We start from the raw sequence: 18,076 nt of genomic DNA, 5'->3' as shown, positions 1-18,076 counted from the left end.
CCATTTGCACGTGATGTGCCGCTTTGTTGAGCGATCATTCGTGAAAGCCAGGTCGCTGCTGAGAAAAAGCTGCATAGCTGAGCGAGCCTTTCCTGGTAAAATAAACAAATGTTTTTTGTATTACTCCAATTAAGGGCGTTTATATTTAACGATATACAGTAATCCCTCGCCACTTCGCGGTTCAAGTTTCGCGGCCTCAGTGCATCGCGGATTTTTCGAACTGATTTAAAGGCCTCATAATACCTGTGCAGTAACACCATCATCATCATCATTCATCATCACATTCATCGAACTGCACAGGTCTGTCATCGTCGTCATTGTCATCGTCGTCGTCGTCATTACTGGAGTCAAGTCTCAATATACTACTGTCATTGGTGAGTGTAAAACACCATAATGCGTATCGTATGAGAGAGAGTGAAAGTGAATGTATAATATTAAGGTTTTATAATTGAATAGATTTAAGTAAAATATAAATATAAAGTATAAATATACATATTTTAAACATTCTGGTAGCCACACACACATATACGGAAATTCCTAGGGGGCCAATCCTACTTCGCGGATTTTCACCTATCGCGACGGGGTTCCGGTCCCCATTAACCGCGATAAACGAGGGATCACTGTATGGGGATGCGTCCGCGGGGCAATCGTCAGCACGCTGGACTTTGCTAACCGGAGGTCGACGACAGTTCGACTCCATCTCACTGATTGAGGGGCAATTTGAAACGAACGGTGGCAAGTTTCTTAAAATCCCTCCATCTCTGTTCAGCCAGCCGCGTGAACGGGCGACATCACCCAGCCGATCAGCAGCAGATCACTTGCGGCAGAGGTAAAGTGAGGGTACGTCCACGTCTGTAAGAGTAGACCAAAATACCTGCCAGACGGGGGCGTGTGTCTAGAGCACCCTCGATTGGGAGGCCTTTCCACTCGGCAGTGGCGTTGGCAAGCAGTTGCAGGGCTGCCGTCTTTACCCTTTTTATGTTTTTTTGTTATTCCCGACGGCAAAAATGAATCTTTGGCGTGGTACGCAACTGCAGTTCAGTTTCAGTTTTCACTTTCAGTTTTCACTTTCATTTATTTGGTATAGATAGCCCTGTGAGCCATTCGGCTCTTGAATCGGATGCAACCGCAACAAACAAAACACAAAAACATGAACAAGAAAACAGCTTAAAGTGACTATGCACAAACAGAAAAATCCAGGAAAAAACTCGAGCACCGAATTTAACGTTTAATCACTTCACTGGTAAGAAATCTGCGTTGGTTTATATTCGGGGCTTTTCCCGCAGAGCAGTTGCAGGTGTTGGCCCCCTTTTTAGCAGATCTAACGTAATAAATCCAGCTGGGCGGTACTGTATCAGGCAGTGGTCAAAATAATAAGGCTACGCTCGGACCATCTGCGGATATACCCCATGTGGCCAATACAGAAAGAACGACTACATCGTGGTAATTAAATGCAAGTTTATATCGGGATGCATAAATTCGACCGCCGGCTCAAGGTCACCAAAAGAGATTAAATACACCCAATGATTTTTTTTTTTTTAGCCAGGCAGAGAGACGCTTTAATTTAACACTACGAGAAACCTTTGAAATTCATCATCTTTTCTGAACGGGTGAGGAAGTGCGGAATGATTGTTTTATCAATATTGGTCGTGATGAATTTCCCCAAAAATCGGGAGCACGGCCAAACGACGCAGGTGCAATGACGACCGCGCCTAGCTAAATACGGGAGGCATCGCACGTTTTATTTTTCTTGCTCGCATTCCCGTTACAACGTGACAAATGCTCTGGAATGGCAAGTACATTTCGTTTTTCCTGCCGTTCTGACGACGCAAAGCGCGATGTTCCACAGACGTGGTTTCAGAGTTGGGTGGAGACCATGCTCTGGAGGCCCATCCGTCGGCGTTGCGCGAGGAAGACATTGCAGGGCTGCCCCTTTGCTATTCCGCTCGTGCGCGTCTGCATGCGGGTGCATGCATGTGTGTATGCTGGCCTGCCTACGATCCAGCCTGGGTTTAACCAGGCTGGATTGTGTGAGAAGCTCACGAATCCTTGAAAGATCTGGGCAAAGTCTCATCGGTGAGCCCCTCCGGCAGGCAAGGCTGCGTTAGCTGGGTCATGTAGCCCGCATGCCCAGCCACCGCATGCCTAAACAGCTTTTGTTCGGCCGGATCGAGGGGGCTAAACGGGCGCGGCACGGGCTAGAGAAGAGATGGAGTTATGTGGTACAGGAGGACGTGGAGCTGAGTGGAGTTGCCGATGACTGGTACCAGCGGTGTCAAGATCGGCCTCAGTGGAGGAGGCTCGTGAAGGACGTTGCTACTGGGCAGTTGGAGGCAGTCGCCCTCCAACAACAACGGAGGGCGAAGGAGCGACGCTCACAACAACGAGCGGAGCACCGGGTGGCTAAAGCACAGCAAGTTGGCACAGTACGGGGCACAGGTGGTGCACCAGCCAGTCATCTCGGTCATCTCAGTCAGTCGACCCGTGGCACCTGGGTCTGCCCCGCGACCTCCTGTCAGCGGGCGTTCAACACTTCACGTGGCCTCAAGGTGCACCTAGCCTGGCACAACCGTCGTGGTGACGTCACCGCCACTTAGTGGCGAATGGCGGTTGTTGTTGTTTTATGTAGAACTTCTTTCGCGCCGTATGTAGCCGTCTTAATCAGAGGTGCGGGGGAAGGGCAACACACTAAAACACAAAACAATTAACGCAATTATGTATTGATGTTTCGTGACTTGCTCTACCATGTTCACTATGTTGCACTTCCGTCGTTATTTCGTATTATTTGCCGTTGTAACTTGCTGGCCGGCCCATGCTGGGCATCTGTGTAAAGAGCTTTGCAGCTCATCGGATTCCTCCTACATTCTAAATAATAGGCAATTGAACTTCTCCATAGCTACATAAGGAGGCCAGACTCAGGGAGATAGAATGGCTCATGAGAGTTGGAGACCCCGCTTTAGACCATGGAGGCTTGATAAGAATTACATTTTAAAAAATGTTTCCCGATGAACATGTTCAAACAGTACGAACATGAATCATTATTAGTATGTATGTTGGACTTCTCTCGCACCGTGCGTAGCCAACCGTGTTAATCGGAGGTGTGGGGGAAGGACACACTAAACACGAAAATCAGTTCTAAAGAAATGAGCTTTCAATCTAGATGATTTAAAAGTGCACAGCTCCCATTGGCTTCCTAATATCGGAAACGAGAGCATTCCAGACGGCCGCAGAAGCGCATCTGAAAGCGCCGCGCGATGCGGTGACCGCCGTATTCATGCGATGGCAGCAGCCAAAATCATTGACGTGATCAATCAAATACTTTTGCGGGCAACTTCTCTAAATAATAACAAAAAATGCTCATTTTGACCGTGCCAAAAAACTTTAAAAAAAAAAATTGGCGTTGACGTGAGCGGCCGGGGAGTTTGTGTGCACGTGAAATGTGTGCTTCTCTAACTCGTTAATATTTGCTTTGTGTTTTCTTTGTGTTTCTTTGTTTTCGGCGACTCGCTCGCATTTTCTCTGCCCTGCCCTCGTCTCGTCTTTCGTGTTGTCGATGCATGAGCGCATCGGATTTCTCTACCAGTCTAAATAAAAATTCCGATTCTGAATAGCGCAAACATGGGATCCGAATGACATCTTGAAACGTCAACTGTTAAGCAGACGGCACGGCATTGTTCACGATATAACACGTCGGCTTGCGCGACCAATATCATGAGCAAGAGCGGAGAAGCGTGGTCACCACATCTACACCTCTATATGAGGAACGAAACAGGTGGACTTCTCCACAAATCTGGCTGTCGCCTGATGAAGCTAGTTGTAATTACTGGCGAAACGTCGTACTCGGATTGTAAATGTTGTGGCTTGGCTCTCCAACACAGCGGTGTGCTGTACTAGTGACGAATTATATTATTGGTTCTTTTGGTAAAGTAACGTAGAAGGGAAATAATAAAATAATAAAAATAAAACATAATGAGATAAAATGTTATCTTGTTCACGATTTAATACGTATTATTGTTTTCTTTTTATTATTTTATTATTTCTCTTCTATGTGACCGAAAGAACCAAGAATATGAATCCATGCAGTCACGAAAGCTTTAAATCGAAATTTAGTAAACAATTGGCCACGTTCTGTTTACGTGACAACCCTTACTAGTTGGCTGTGTCGGGTGGTGGCGGGTTTTAACGACACATGTATCTATTTACGCGATCTAGCCCAAAACTTATTTTATGGACTATTCGCGATTGCTAAAAGACTGAGTATTAGACCAGAGCGTCCGCCGGATTGCAACTGCGAACCTACACAACGAGCAGCTCCGTCTTTTCGAATCGTCCTCAACAACAAACAACCAAACATCGGTGGACGTCTTGCAGAAAGTTGATTCTCATGTTGTGTTGTTGTCCCTTCGCGATCCGTCTCAAGCAGCAATGTTCCGAGCCATTGAGGCATAGGCACTCAAAGCACGGGACGGAATTCAGGACCGGGTCATTTGTTTTTGTCGTCTCCCTTTTTTTTAGTTGTCGGCATTGGAAATCTATAATGGGATAAGCACTGACAGACTGGCGTCGTTTGAGAAATGTAATTACGGCACTGACACAAACCAGCCCCACGCCCGCTCGCCTCTCAATCACCCGGAGCAGGGCGCGTGCGTGGCACGGGCACGCGCTGTGCCCCAAACAATGGGGGAGGGTTTCCTTTGTCTTGACACCACCAGCGCAAGTAATACTGGTAGGAACCTCCTGGTTACACCAGCCCACCGGGGATTATTGTGTCCGTCCGTCCGTCGTGCTGGGAAGGGCTGGGTGGGGTGGGAGGGGCTGGGTGGGGAGGGGAGGGTGGGGAGGTGCTGGGTGAGGAGGGTGGGGCTGGGTGGGGAGGGGAGGGTGGGGAGGGGCTGGGTGAGGAGCGTGGGGAGGGGCTGGGTGGGGAGGGGCTGGGTGGGGAGGGTGGGGCTGGGTGGGGGGTGGGAGGGATGGGGCTGGGTGGGGAGGGGCTGGTCACCCCGTGGTGCCCTTATAAAAATCAACGTTTAACCTACTCACGCCAGCTTGTGCCCGCCCTCACAGTCGGCCATATTCTCGGAATACACTACGCCGCCGTTGACCCTGGCCATTGACAGAGCAACCCAACGTTCCTACCAGCTCCCTCCGCAGGAATGTGTTATTATTGCACCGTGATCTATTGAATGAGCTTCGCACTTTCAAGCTAGACAATCCAGGTACATCATCACCGCCCGGCAGCTGCACCACACAAGGCGAGATTCCCTCCTTTGTGTTCCACTCCGTAGTTAGTCTCGATCGTACGAAAAAAGAAGAAGTAGTTCTTTGGTTCTTGTCGGTTAAGTCACGTCTAAAAATAAAATAATAAATCAAAATAAAACAACACATTACGACGTTTCGATTGCAACACAAGCAATCATCATCAGGCATAAAGGAAATAGCAACAAAAATCTAACTAGAAAACTATAGACCGACATACAAGCAGACAGACATCACAACGGCACACATAGAAACGTCGTAATGTGTTGTTTTATTTTGATCTATTATTTTATTTTTAGACGTGACTTAACCGAAAAGAACCAAAGAATAATTCCTGCAGTCACGAAAGCTCCCACATTAAGATTGAACCACTTCTACGGGGAAGTTTTAAACTTATCCTTTTTTCTTTCTGGCTATTTGTTCTCTCTGCCTGTGTCCTCTCCTTGAAATTTCACACTTAAAATTCTAACTTAGCAAATTTTGAAACACGTAATAATAATTGTGTGTTAACCGACTCTCTGTGTTGTATTACATCACATTTCGATATTTTGCTAGGTTATTTAATTTTCGTGTGCTTGTCTCCTAATTTTCAGGCTTGCCTCCCGTGCCGCGTTTGTCCTAATTTTCAGGTTTGCCTCCCGTGCCGCGTCTATCATCTCACTTACAATAGGAGTACGTTGGCGTGCACCCATTGATCTCCCCGCCCTCTCCCTCCCCCCGTCCCCTCCCCCTCCTCTCTATATTTAAGGGACCGTCACAGAAACGACCATCTCTTTCTGCCGATTTGTGTCCTCTCTCTGTGTGCCGTTGTGATGTCTGTCTGCTTGTATGTCTGTCTATAGTTTTCTAGTTAGATTTTTGTTGCTCACACAGCCGATTTGTGTCCTCTCTCTGTGTGCCGTTGTGATGTCTGTCTGCTTGTATGTCTGTCTATAGTTTTCTAATTAGATATTTGTTGCTCACACTTAAAATTCTAACTTAGCAAATTTTGAAACACGTAGTCAACCAGGCCATGCGTTAATTGTGTGTTAACCGACTCTCTGTGTTGTATTACATCACATTTCAATATTTTACTAGGTTATTTAATTTTCGTGTGCCTGTATACTCCTCTCTATGTGTGCCGTTGTGATGTCTGTCTGCTTGTATGTCGGTCTATAGTTTTCTAGTTAGATTTTTGTTGCTATTTCCTTTATGCCTGATGATGATTGCTTGTGTTGCAATCGAAACGTCGTAATGTGTTGTTTTATTTTGATTTATTATTTTATTTTTAGACGTGACTTAACCGAAAAGAACCAAAGAATAATTCCTGCAGTCACGAAAGCTCCCACATTAAGAAGAAGAAGTAGTCTTGACGGCCAACCGTCAAACCCTTCCCACGGCACGGCCTCTCTTGTTTGTCCAAACCGGTGCACCCCGACCCACGTGTTCCTCTATCTCTGCCTCTCAGTGTGGTGCCAAGTGTCCACCTCTCACTCCGTGCTTCTCTAGACGTTTTTCGGATTCTATTCCGCCCCTCCTCCCTTAACCCCCTCCCCCACTACCCCCCACGGGCAACGTCCGCATGACCGAGCGGGTTACCGTACCACGATTGAAAATCGTGGGGTTTTTTTGTGATATTCTTAGGGTTTTTCGGTAAAGTCACGTAGGTAAAAAAATTTAAATTAATAAAAGTAAAATAAAAATAAAATAAAAATCACGACGTTTCGGAGGCAACACAAGCTTCCGTCTTCAGGTGGAACAGTCACAGCGCGGTTGCTGTTCCACCTGAAGACGGAAGCTTGTGTTGCCTCCGAAACGTCGTGATTTTCATTTAATTTTTATTTTATTTTAATTAAAAACATTTACCTACGTGACTTTACCGAAAAAACCTAAGAATATGAATCCTTGCAGTCACGAAACCTTCAAATCTACTTTTTTTTGTGATCTTTAGCCACATTGTTTTGTTTATTTCACACTGACAAGCGCAACAGCGAGGCTCTGGTTAGCGGGCCAGCGTGGGGCCGTCGTCTGTCCCTTGCGCGTTTGCGTAGGAAATATCGCGTACGAGATCACCCACTGCGTTGGTGCAGCGGCTGGCACAACGGGCCGCGAATGCAGCAAACCGAGCGCGATTCCCGGCCGCGGCTACCACCAGTGGCGAGTGGAAAACCAGAACCCGTCATGGGTCCTTCCCCCAAGCTCGACTCGGCCCTTAACTGAATACCTGGCGCGTACTTCGGCGAGGATTCCAGCTTCGAGAATTAAAATATCGGTCCCCGACTGTCACCTCTCACAATGCTTGAGCGAGTTGGGAGTGCTGCCCTCCACCGTGTGTGGACCAGGAGCAGCAACTTGAAGGTGGGATCTCGGAGGTAGATCTGTAATCTCCACTTCCGTGGGCTCGTTCTCCAACAAAATTGGATTCGCAGCGCTCTGCCAGAGATCCGAATGAAGATTCCTCGTCACGTGACGAAGAAGCGACGGCGATTGCACAATCGGGATTAAACATTCGGGGGGGCGGGGGCTTGGGAGAAGAACCCCCTCCCCCCCCGATACAAACAATGAAATAAACGAGTGGCTTGTACGGCGTGCAAAATCAGCGCTGGGGGAGACCAAGGCAGCACCTGGGCGTCGTTGATAAGTCACTGCCCGTAAGGGATACGCGTGAGTGGTGAGGCAGAGAGGTCGTATGTTCCTTCCATTGTCCATGGCAGCGCAGGGGAGAAAGTGAAAACCACGTTGCCACGATCAAAACAATAAACTTGTTCCCAATGAAATAAGAGTCACTTGAAAAGTTTTGTTCACCGCGTCATTGATCCGTTACAATTTCGGAGCTTGGATCAATAGCGGACTGGGGCCCGTACCAAGTTAGGGTCTCTGCCTAATGCCTCCAAGTAAGGTCGGCCAAAAGTGTCGATGCCAATAACACCCCACCATTGACTATCACTTGTTTACACTCGGAAGTCGTATATACGACACCGGCAAAGTGTATTGATCACGCGATGAGACAAAGTCATTATATTGCTCTGCTGTTTCGAGCAGCAATATACATACACAAATATGAACTGCGAGCACAATGGAGTGTAAATGTCGAGCGGCTGTGTGGTTTACATCCGTGGGTGTACAACTGCCAATGTGTCCATTTGTCCATCCGTCTGTGCCTGACCGTTCACTTAAAAAAAATCGAATGTCTTTGATTTTTTGTTTTAATGTCCACGCATGCCAACCCATTCTGTACTATTAACGATTACAACAATTTTCTTTTATTTTACCAGGTAAGGCTAAGAATATCGTACTCTATTATTTAATTTGTTTTCTTTCTACGTGACTTTACCGACAGAACCAAAGAGTAAACAATGCTTATTTTTAAGTCTTCACTTAAAGCTTTGTTTATTTTACCAGGTAAGGCCCACTGAGCTATGTGGCACTTTTTCAGAAGTGACCTGGCCACAAATGATAGCTAAACATCACGTGCAGATGTATAGCAGCCAAATACTCTAAAACGCACGTTTCTAAATGTGGACGGACATGCCTGAAGACCCGAAGAAAAATCCACACGACCATGGGAAAAACATGTATAATTCTCAAATGCAGACATCAGGGTCAGGATCGAAACCTACGACCTCCTGTATACCAGGCGAGGAAATTAACATCTCACCACCGTTGTAGTATTTTTTGTTATTTTATAACTGGTAGTCTCTAACTTTCAAGTCTAACCATAATAAACGATGCCAGCATCTCGGCCCTAATACAAATCTATTAAAATAGGTTTCTAGCTCAACATTAAAATGAATGCTATTGAAAATACATAATAGAAAAAATCACGTTCAAAGATTTCAGTCTGGGTTCTATAGAAGACACTCAACTTTTTTTATTTCATGCCATAAATCTTTATTTTGGCTGTCCCTGTGAAAGGGAAAAAGTTACAAAGTTGAAAATAATCATTTCACTCTTCAGAAGAATTGAAAAAGTTTGATCTCGCTGTGGGCGCTCATTTCGAGCTTCTCAGAACACATTAAAAATGTACACTTCCCGCAGTCCACAACAGCGGAACGAAATATAAACAGGGACCAAAAAGGCACCGTTAACTATTCAGGATGGCAAGATCACTTATTTCGTGGTTCCATTATTTCGCTTTGCAGTGTAACATCTGTTCAGGGCACACCGAATTAAAGTGCGGAGGATTTCCCGGCAACACTTCGCAAATATTTTTAAAAATTATAATTTTCCCTTTCGTTGTTTTCCCGTTTGTACTGTCGGTGTCACGTCACGAAACGAATAATCCACCTCGCGTATCTTGTGGGGCAGCGCAGCCGTAGTGTTTGAGAATGCCCCACGGAAGTGGATACGACTGAGCCACATCCGATATCACTCCACGTGACCTGTGGTGAACGCAGTAGAGGCCAGCACTTTCCCAACACGCGCTTTGCTTTTGAGAGGTAACGTTCGACGCGCAAGTCGGGTCGAGATGTAACAGTGTTGTTCTCAGGAGCTGCAATTTAGCCGCACTAAGAACGAGAGAAAAATGTGTATTTGAGAAGCTTTTATCCCTCATTATTGGAGGGGCGAAAACCATCAAATCAACGTAATCGACGAACCATCACAGCTCCAAACATAAACCTATAATTGTTAAAGAATTTGCATAAGTTGTGAGTAATGCTTTCACATGCACGTTTCAATGTATATTTCATGAGTGTAAGAATCTGCTTTAATCAATGCCTCATTGCCTGCCTAAATCATTAGCTTATCGACATGGCGAGAATAAAATAATAACAATAATTTCCCCAGCTCTAGCATCGGCAGGTCACGTGTGGTGGGGTTGAATGTGGTTCCTCCCATCTCTCCCAAGACATCTCTTGCCAGCATGGAAGTGTAGGCCAAATTCCTTTTAGGATGTGCTATGGGTATTTTGGAATGGTGATGCGGCCCAGCTGTAGGTAGCGCCGCGGTCGCCGCTTCTTCTTGCGTGGATTCACAGTTCGATTCCAGCGGCCGCCCTGGTGAATACTGCGGACGCAACAACCAAAATTATACTCCGCGCCCGTCTGCTGCACGGCATGATCCCCCTGACGTCATTCGCAAGAGCGGGCCATCGTGTGCTGGCGTCGGAGGCCCAAATTTTCCAAATTCGAAAAGGTCACCGCAAATGACTCCACTGGGATTATACACAGCAGCAAATCCTCGCCCCCTACCGGCAGACTAATGCCCCCAGGACATTCTGTCGTGCATCGTTGTCTTGGGAGGAAACCAGAGAATCTGGAGAAAGCCCACAACGCATACGAGCAGGAGGCCACTCCACACTGCTAGCTACACATCACAGCATCACACCAACAAACACCTGGCAAGGTTTGGTGATGGTCACCCATCTAACCATAAACCAGACTCTGACGATGTAGGTTCATGGGAGATTTTGGTCAGAGACATGCGTGGATGAATTGTAGCACCTGGGAGGAATAACCCATGTACGTAACAGGATAATCCTACGCAAGTTAAATGCAGCTACAGGCATATGTGTGGACTTGTCCGTGGGTGTATTAGTGCATCTCGTTGTGATCCAACAACCCCACCTTAAAGCAAGTGGAATGGCAGAATGGCATTGACACCAAGCCTGGCAATGAAGTTAGTCGAAATAAAATGTCATTCGAAATCACCACAGACTCACTCAGAATAATAAAAGAAAGGAATTGGAACATTTGGCATTTGCGCTATTCGTATAGTGCCAGGCAAACACGAAGGAAGGCGCTAAGTTTTACAGACAAGGACCCTCCGCCAATAGTTTAACACTCGGGAGTACGTATTTTGCTCTGTGGCTTAACCCAATGTACTAATTTGCAAGCGATTTTATTCCCACATGCGTTACCACTGGCTCTTCACGTTCTGTAGATGTAGATGCTACCGCCGCAATCTATTGCGCGGCGGTTGAACTTGCGACTCTCGGTCGGAACAGGCAACTGGAGACACGGGACAGGTTTGTTCGTATATCGAATATTCGTAAGTATAGGAGTCCCTGTATTGACGTTTAATGTCACAGTCTTATTGACGAATCTGTTCAGTTGTATTGTTATTTGCGCTCGTGCACCACTGCCAACGCAGTAGCATCATCACGACATTGTGTGTACAATCTACGAGGTTTGTTCGTAATATCCGCCAAGTAATTTCATATTTTTTTCTTCTCCCCTCCCCCCTCTCCCAACACTGCTCGACTGTTTGAATCGCCTTATATCGTCTCCATGTCCCCCAACCTCGCTCCAATTCAATAAACGTGTACACGCGTATCTACTGAAACTTGTATGGTGCCCTTTGGTTTTTTCGGTAAAGTCACGTAGGTAAAAAATAAAATAAAATCAATAAAAACAACTAAATTAAATCACGACGTTTCGGGCGCAACACAAGCGTCATCAAATGCTTTCCCACCTGATGACGGGCGCTTGTGTTGCGCCCGAAACGTCGTGATTTTATTTAGTTGTTTTCATTTATTTTATTTTATTTTTTACCTACGTGACTTTACCGAAAAAAACAAAGAGTATGAATCCTTGCAGTCATGAAAGCTTCAAATCTAGAATTGCATGGTGCCGTTTGTCGCTGGCCGTTTGTCAATTTGGAGGCGGCTGTTGGGCTTGCGGCTCAGCAACTGTTTGAAAAAAAAAGTTAAACGAGTCAGCAGGCCTGCTCCCCATCGTTCTAACCCCTGCCTTTTCGATAACGTGGATTTTTAAAATGTATTTACAAGATAATTATGTTCATGCTGACCGTCTCCTGTGTCCTGTACACAGCTTTCAGATCCTTGATGAAAAGTGCGATAAAAATGAATTGTTATTATTATAACCGGTGACAGTTCTAGGACGCGACCACAACGTGATGTAATGGGCCCCCGCGTATTGCTTCAATAAAAAAACGCAATACTTACCATGAAATTGCATCGAAACACGCGCACATTTTAGCAAAATTTGTCAAAACAGAAGACAGTGAAAAAAATCTACATTTGAACTCAAGACTAAACCAATCGTTCATGATACGTGTTAAACTAAACCAATCATCTCGCATTTTTTTATGTATGTATGTTAAACTTCTTTCGCACCGTACATTGCCAACCGTGATAAACCGAGGTGCGACCGTGCCGTTTGTTATTTTTCCCAAGCGACGCAAAATGACAAATGAATTAATTAATTAATTACTTCTTTTTTCCAGATGCATAAAATTGCATAAAGCCACGTAGCAGCACCACGTGACTCGTTTTGCACAAAGGCGAATAGAGAAGTGGCATCGTTATTAAAATAAATGCATGGAATCTACGACAAACTATGCAAGATGTCGAAAAGACACGGTGATACTAATAATAACAATAGGTATAAAATATACCTACGTGACTTTACCGAAAGAACCAAAGAGTATGGATTCCTGCAGTCACGAAAGCTTCAAATCAAGATTTAACAATACACAGTTACGAGTTATAATTTATAAGCTGTAGCTTCGTTAAAAGAAGCATACTCTGAAGACGACGATGCTTACGATGTTGAACTTCCGCTAATATTTAATCAATTGGAATTTCTCCATTACAGCGTTCAAATTAATCCCATCAGGCAAAACAAGCACTGTTTTGATTACAATTATTGATTCATAGGCGGCATCCGATTAACCACGATATGACTTGGCTCGAGATTAAAGCCGAATAGATTCAAGCCTTTTTAGCTGCCTAATTGTTTAGGTGACACTATTTTCGAAGGGGAGGGAGGGGGGTGGGAGTGGTGGCGCAACGGTTAGCGCACTGTGGCTCTGAACCGGTCTATCCGATTTTTAATTCACGGCCAACATCAGTTGCGAGCGATACCTGTAACTCGCCCTCGACACCACCTCATTCACGAATCCGCATCGACCAGCGCCGCCTTTGTCTCCCCAAGTGGCGATGTTTACACACCGCACCAACAACTCATTTGAGGCCGAGTCGTGAGCAGGAATCGAACCCCGTTCACGGAGTTCGTAGCGCGGTGCGCTAACCGCAGCCCCGCCGCTCCCCGGCACACACACGCACACACACACACACGCGCGCGCGCGACTTGCGATTGATTCTAGGGAACCTAAAATGGACCGTTTGTCGAAAGGTCTAATTGCATTTTCCTAGCATGGAATCTATAGTGGGTGAGCATCTGCACCGGCCAATTCAATATTAAAACCACTCTCTATTGATTCTTGTAACTGCCGTTCAATGGCTATGCAATTGCACCCACTAAAGCACACAGCCGTATCGAACAGCCCAAAGGCAAGAACTGCATTGCATATTTATAGACGGCGCTACCGCGTGCGCCTTCGCAAGCTGCGAACAACTATTTGTTTGAAAGCGGAACGCAACGTGGTAACGACCTACTCACGCGAAGTGCTCGTAGTCCGGCACAAATAATCACGGGAGCTGTTATGTGCTCGGGCAACTCGACCTGCGGTGCCGGGAGGACGCCGGTTCGATTACATCCCCCTGTGACGGCAAGTTGCAGCAATGGGGCGAGATTCTTAAATCACTCCCCCCCCCCCCCCCAGCGCGCCTCTGTCCACGCAGCTGTGTGAATGGGACCGCAGTTTGTCTATCGGTAGGGTGCGTGCGGTGGAGTCAAGTTCAAGTTCATTTATTAGTATTCTTAGGTTTCTTCGGTAAAGTCACGTAGGTAAAAAATTAAAATTAATAAAAGTAAAATAAAATAAAAATCACGACGTTTCGGAGGCAACATACGTGACTTTACCGAAAAAACCTAAGAATATGAATCCTTGCAGTCACGAAAGCTTCAAATCCAGAATTCATTTATTAGGTATAGCCCTGTAAGCCATTCAGCTCTTGAATCGGGTGCAACCGCAACAAACAGAAAACAAAAACATGATCAAGAAAACATCTTAAAGTGACTATATGCAAACAGAAAATCCAAGAAAAGACAGCAAAATATTGCAGAAAAAGCACCGTACACCAAGACTGTGTGCAAAAATCCCAGTGGGATGCAAGTCAAACAACAACAACCACAAGACAACTTAGATTAAGGCCATCAGTCTAACTCTGTACTACAACAAACAAACATGGCCAAACCAAAAAACTTTTCGAAAATCACCAAAATAAAGCCATAAAAGCAATGAAACAGTAATCATAGGAACTGTGACCGAATTTTCACAAAAAAACGACTTAAACAACATGTACTACCAAACTCTGCAGCCATCGCTGACCGAATGAGTCACTCCACAACAGCAGGAGCATCAGTCGGATTATCAACATTGTTCAATGCACCTTTAAGATCAGCACACTAGTCAAGTGTGGGTACAAAGACAAAGATCACCCGTATAGCCTTAACGGACTGTTGGGGGCAAGTGCTGTTAGCGAGCACCTGTGAAGGCCGTTGCGCCACAAGAGGGGGTGGGTGACCAAGCAACACTCCCGACCGCCTTTGTCTCCCCAGTGTTTGCTCACTGCACCAGGTACCCATTTAGGGAAAGGCCCAGGACCGGTTCAGATATTCGTCACCAATGTTGGTCGCGATCGGGAATCGAACTCGGGTAGCGCAGCTCGCTAACCGCGATGCCGCATGCTCGGCCACACTACACACATTCATCTCCTTTGGCTGTTCTCCGACGCAGATTGATTTGCGCTGCTAGCCGCAGTATTCTGAACGGAAATGTCTTCACATCACGAAACGCTGTCAAATGAGCTATTGGAGTATCATACTTTATTATTATTATTACAGTGAAAAAAATTGTTCGTTGGCTAGATGCCTGCCGTTGATCATATCATACAGTTCATTGTTATTACCGAAAATAAGTTTTGCTTGTCAGCTGGCTAGAGGAGAGGCATAGTCACATCCAAAGGATGTGCAGGCTCCTTGTAAATTAGTAAATATATATACTAATTCACAATACAAACTATATTTTCCCTAGCTGGGTGGTGGCTGCAGTTAAATATGTTTGGCCCATGAGCAGAAGGGCAATGTGTTCAAATTCTGGTTGCGAGTCTATTCAGCAGATGATTTTTTGCTGAATTCAGCTTCTGTATCGCCTTCGGGGGAGGGGGGAGGGGAGTAATTCTACGCAAGTCTCCTGTACGTTGAAACTGACCAATCATACCATGAAATTATAAACTAAACTACAAGATGTTCCACTGAGCTATGTAGCTCTCTCTTTTAGAAGCGATCTGGTCACAAATGATGGCTCAACGAAGAGGCGTGCCATCACGTGGACATTTATAGCAGCCAAATACTACAAAACGCGTGCTGTTTCTAAAACGTGGGAGGGAAAACCCACCTAGAACCCGACGAGAATCCAGGCCACCACGGGGAGAAGATGCGAACTCCAAATATACAGCAGGCGACAGGGTCGGGATCGAACCCAGGACCTCCTGTATAGCAGGCGAGGTAATTAACATCTCCAAGCCAAGGTGATGATGATGAGAGAGAGAGAGACATGCAGACTCCAAATATACAGCAGGCGTCAGGGTCGGGATCGAACCCAGGTAGTTAACATCTCAAAGCCAAGGTGATGATGAAGAGAGAGAGAGACACGCAGACTTCAAATATATAGCAGGCGACAGGGTCGGGATCGAACCCAGGACCTCCTGCATACCAGGCGAGGTAGTTAACATCTCCAAGCCAAGGTGATGATGACGAGAGAGAGAAACGTGCAGACTCCAAATATACAGCAGGCGTCAGGGTGGGGATCGAACCCAGGTAGTTAACATCTCAAAGCCAAGGTGATGATGATGAGAGAGAGACACGCAGACTTCAAATAAATAGCAGGCGACAGGGTCGGGATCGAACCCAGGACCTCCTGCATACCAGGCGAGGTAGTTAACATCTCCAAGCCAAGGTGATGATGAGAGAGAGAGAGACACGCAGACTCCAAATATACAGCAGGCGTCAGGGTCGGGATCGAACCCAGGACCTCCTGTATACCAGGCGAGGTAGTTAACATCTCCAAGCCAAGGTGATGATGAGAGAGCGAGAGACACGCAGACTCCACATATACAGCAGGCGTCAGGGTCGGGATCGAACCCAGGACCTCCTGTATACCAGGCGAGGTAGTTAACATCTCCAAGCCAAGGTGATGATGAGAGAGAGAGACACGCAGACTCCAAATATACAGCAGGTGTCAGGGTCGGGATCGAACCCAGGACATCCTGCATACCAGGCGAGGTAGTTAACATCTCGCCACCGTGGCGCCCTAAAATATGGAATCCCCGCAAATATCTCAGGGTCGCTATTGCATATGGATGTAACCCCATTTGTTATTTTGAGCGGGTGAGGCTTCAAGTCAGTTTCTCCGCGTCCTGCGCATTGACACGTGACCCCTTCCGTGCTGCGCAGAACGCATTATACCCATGTCGCGGCGGATTGTCAGGATTAAGGACTAAATAATTTAAAAGCTCGCGTTCGTATCGTGGGTCTGAAATGGCCAAGGGTGCGTTTGTTTATTTGCTCTCGTCCTCATAGCTCGGCGGTTGATGTCCATGACAAACGCGCTCCGTCGGTCGCGATCTTCGGCATCTCTCTCTCTCTTGCTGAGTGCCAGCCAACACCCAAGACTCGGGACAGCCACAGGCTAAAGTGGACACTTCTAAAGTTTGATAATCATAAATTTCTTCACCTGAAGACGGCTGCTTGCGTTGTAGCCGAAACGTCGTGAGAATTATTTTATTTTATTATGTTTTATTTTTATTATTTTATTACTTCCCTTCTACGTGACTTTACCGAAAGAACCAAGAAGATTTGATAATCATGCTTAAATCTACAAAGTAGCAGCGCTGTACGATTGTCTTATACTGTCTTACCATAGACTGGAACATAGACCCCCATAGAGTCACACAGATATCCATAGACTCGTACAGAGAGGCAAAGACAAAGATCCCGCGTATAGCCTTAACACACCGTTGGGGCAAGTGCTGTTATCCATGCAGGTCGGCCCGGTACGCGCAGGGGTGAGGGGCCAGCACCACACCCGACCACCTTTGTCTCCCCAGTGGCGATGTTGTACATATTACACAAGGTAGCCATTTGAGGCTCAGCCGACCTAGGGGAGGCCCAGAGACAGTTTAGATAATACAGGTAGGACCAACAAGTTCCACACTGCCCACCAGGCATTTTTTTGTCTGTCTGTCGTGCATATGGGAAGGGGAGGGTGGGGGGTGGGAGGAGTGGGGCTGGGTGGAGAGGGGAAGGTGGGGAGGGGCTGGGTGGGGAGGGGCTGGGTGGGGAGGGAGGGGCTGGGTGGGGAGGGTGGGGAGGGGCTGGGTGAGGAGGGTGGGAAGGGGCAGGGTGGGGAGGGTGGGGCTGGGTGGGGGGGTGGGAGGAGTGGGGCTGGGTGGGGAGGGGCTGGTCACCCCGTGGTGCCCTTATAAAACTCAACGTTTAACCTACACACTACACTATACACGATACACTACACTTATACAGGTAGGAACAACAGGTTCCATTCTGCCCACCAGGGATTTTTTGTCTGTCTATCGTGCACGAATGCGCTGTCCAACCAAGTTCCTACCTGCCCACTCCGAAGGAACGTGTTTTCGTCACTGGCGTTGGCCGTGAGCGGGAATCGATCTTGGGTCAACAAGTTCGTAGCACAGCGCGCCAACCGCTGCACGACTGTTCCCCAACCATAGACTCACACAGACATCCATAGACTCCTATAGAGACTCACACAGACATCCATATACACCTATAGAGACTCACACACCTCTCACATTATCCCAGCCACTGGTCCATTTCCTTGTCTCTTCCCCTTATCTTTTCCCGTGCAGATTAATCTTCCGTCACATCCCCCAAGCCGTGGACCCTCTCACGAGATGTATCTCAGACGCCACCGTTCATCCCATCAGCCTTGTCTC

The sequence above is a fragment of the Lampetra planeri genome, chromosome 52, assembly GCF_965212315.1.
Source record: "Lampetra planeri chromosome 52, kcLamPlan1.2.h2, whole genome shotgun sequence".
Lineage (NCBI taxonomy): Eukaryota > Metazoa > Chordata > Hyperoartia > Petromyzontiformes > Petromyzontidae > Lampetra > Lampetra planeri.
This window is presented reverse-complemented; position numbering follows the sequence as displayed.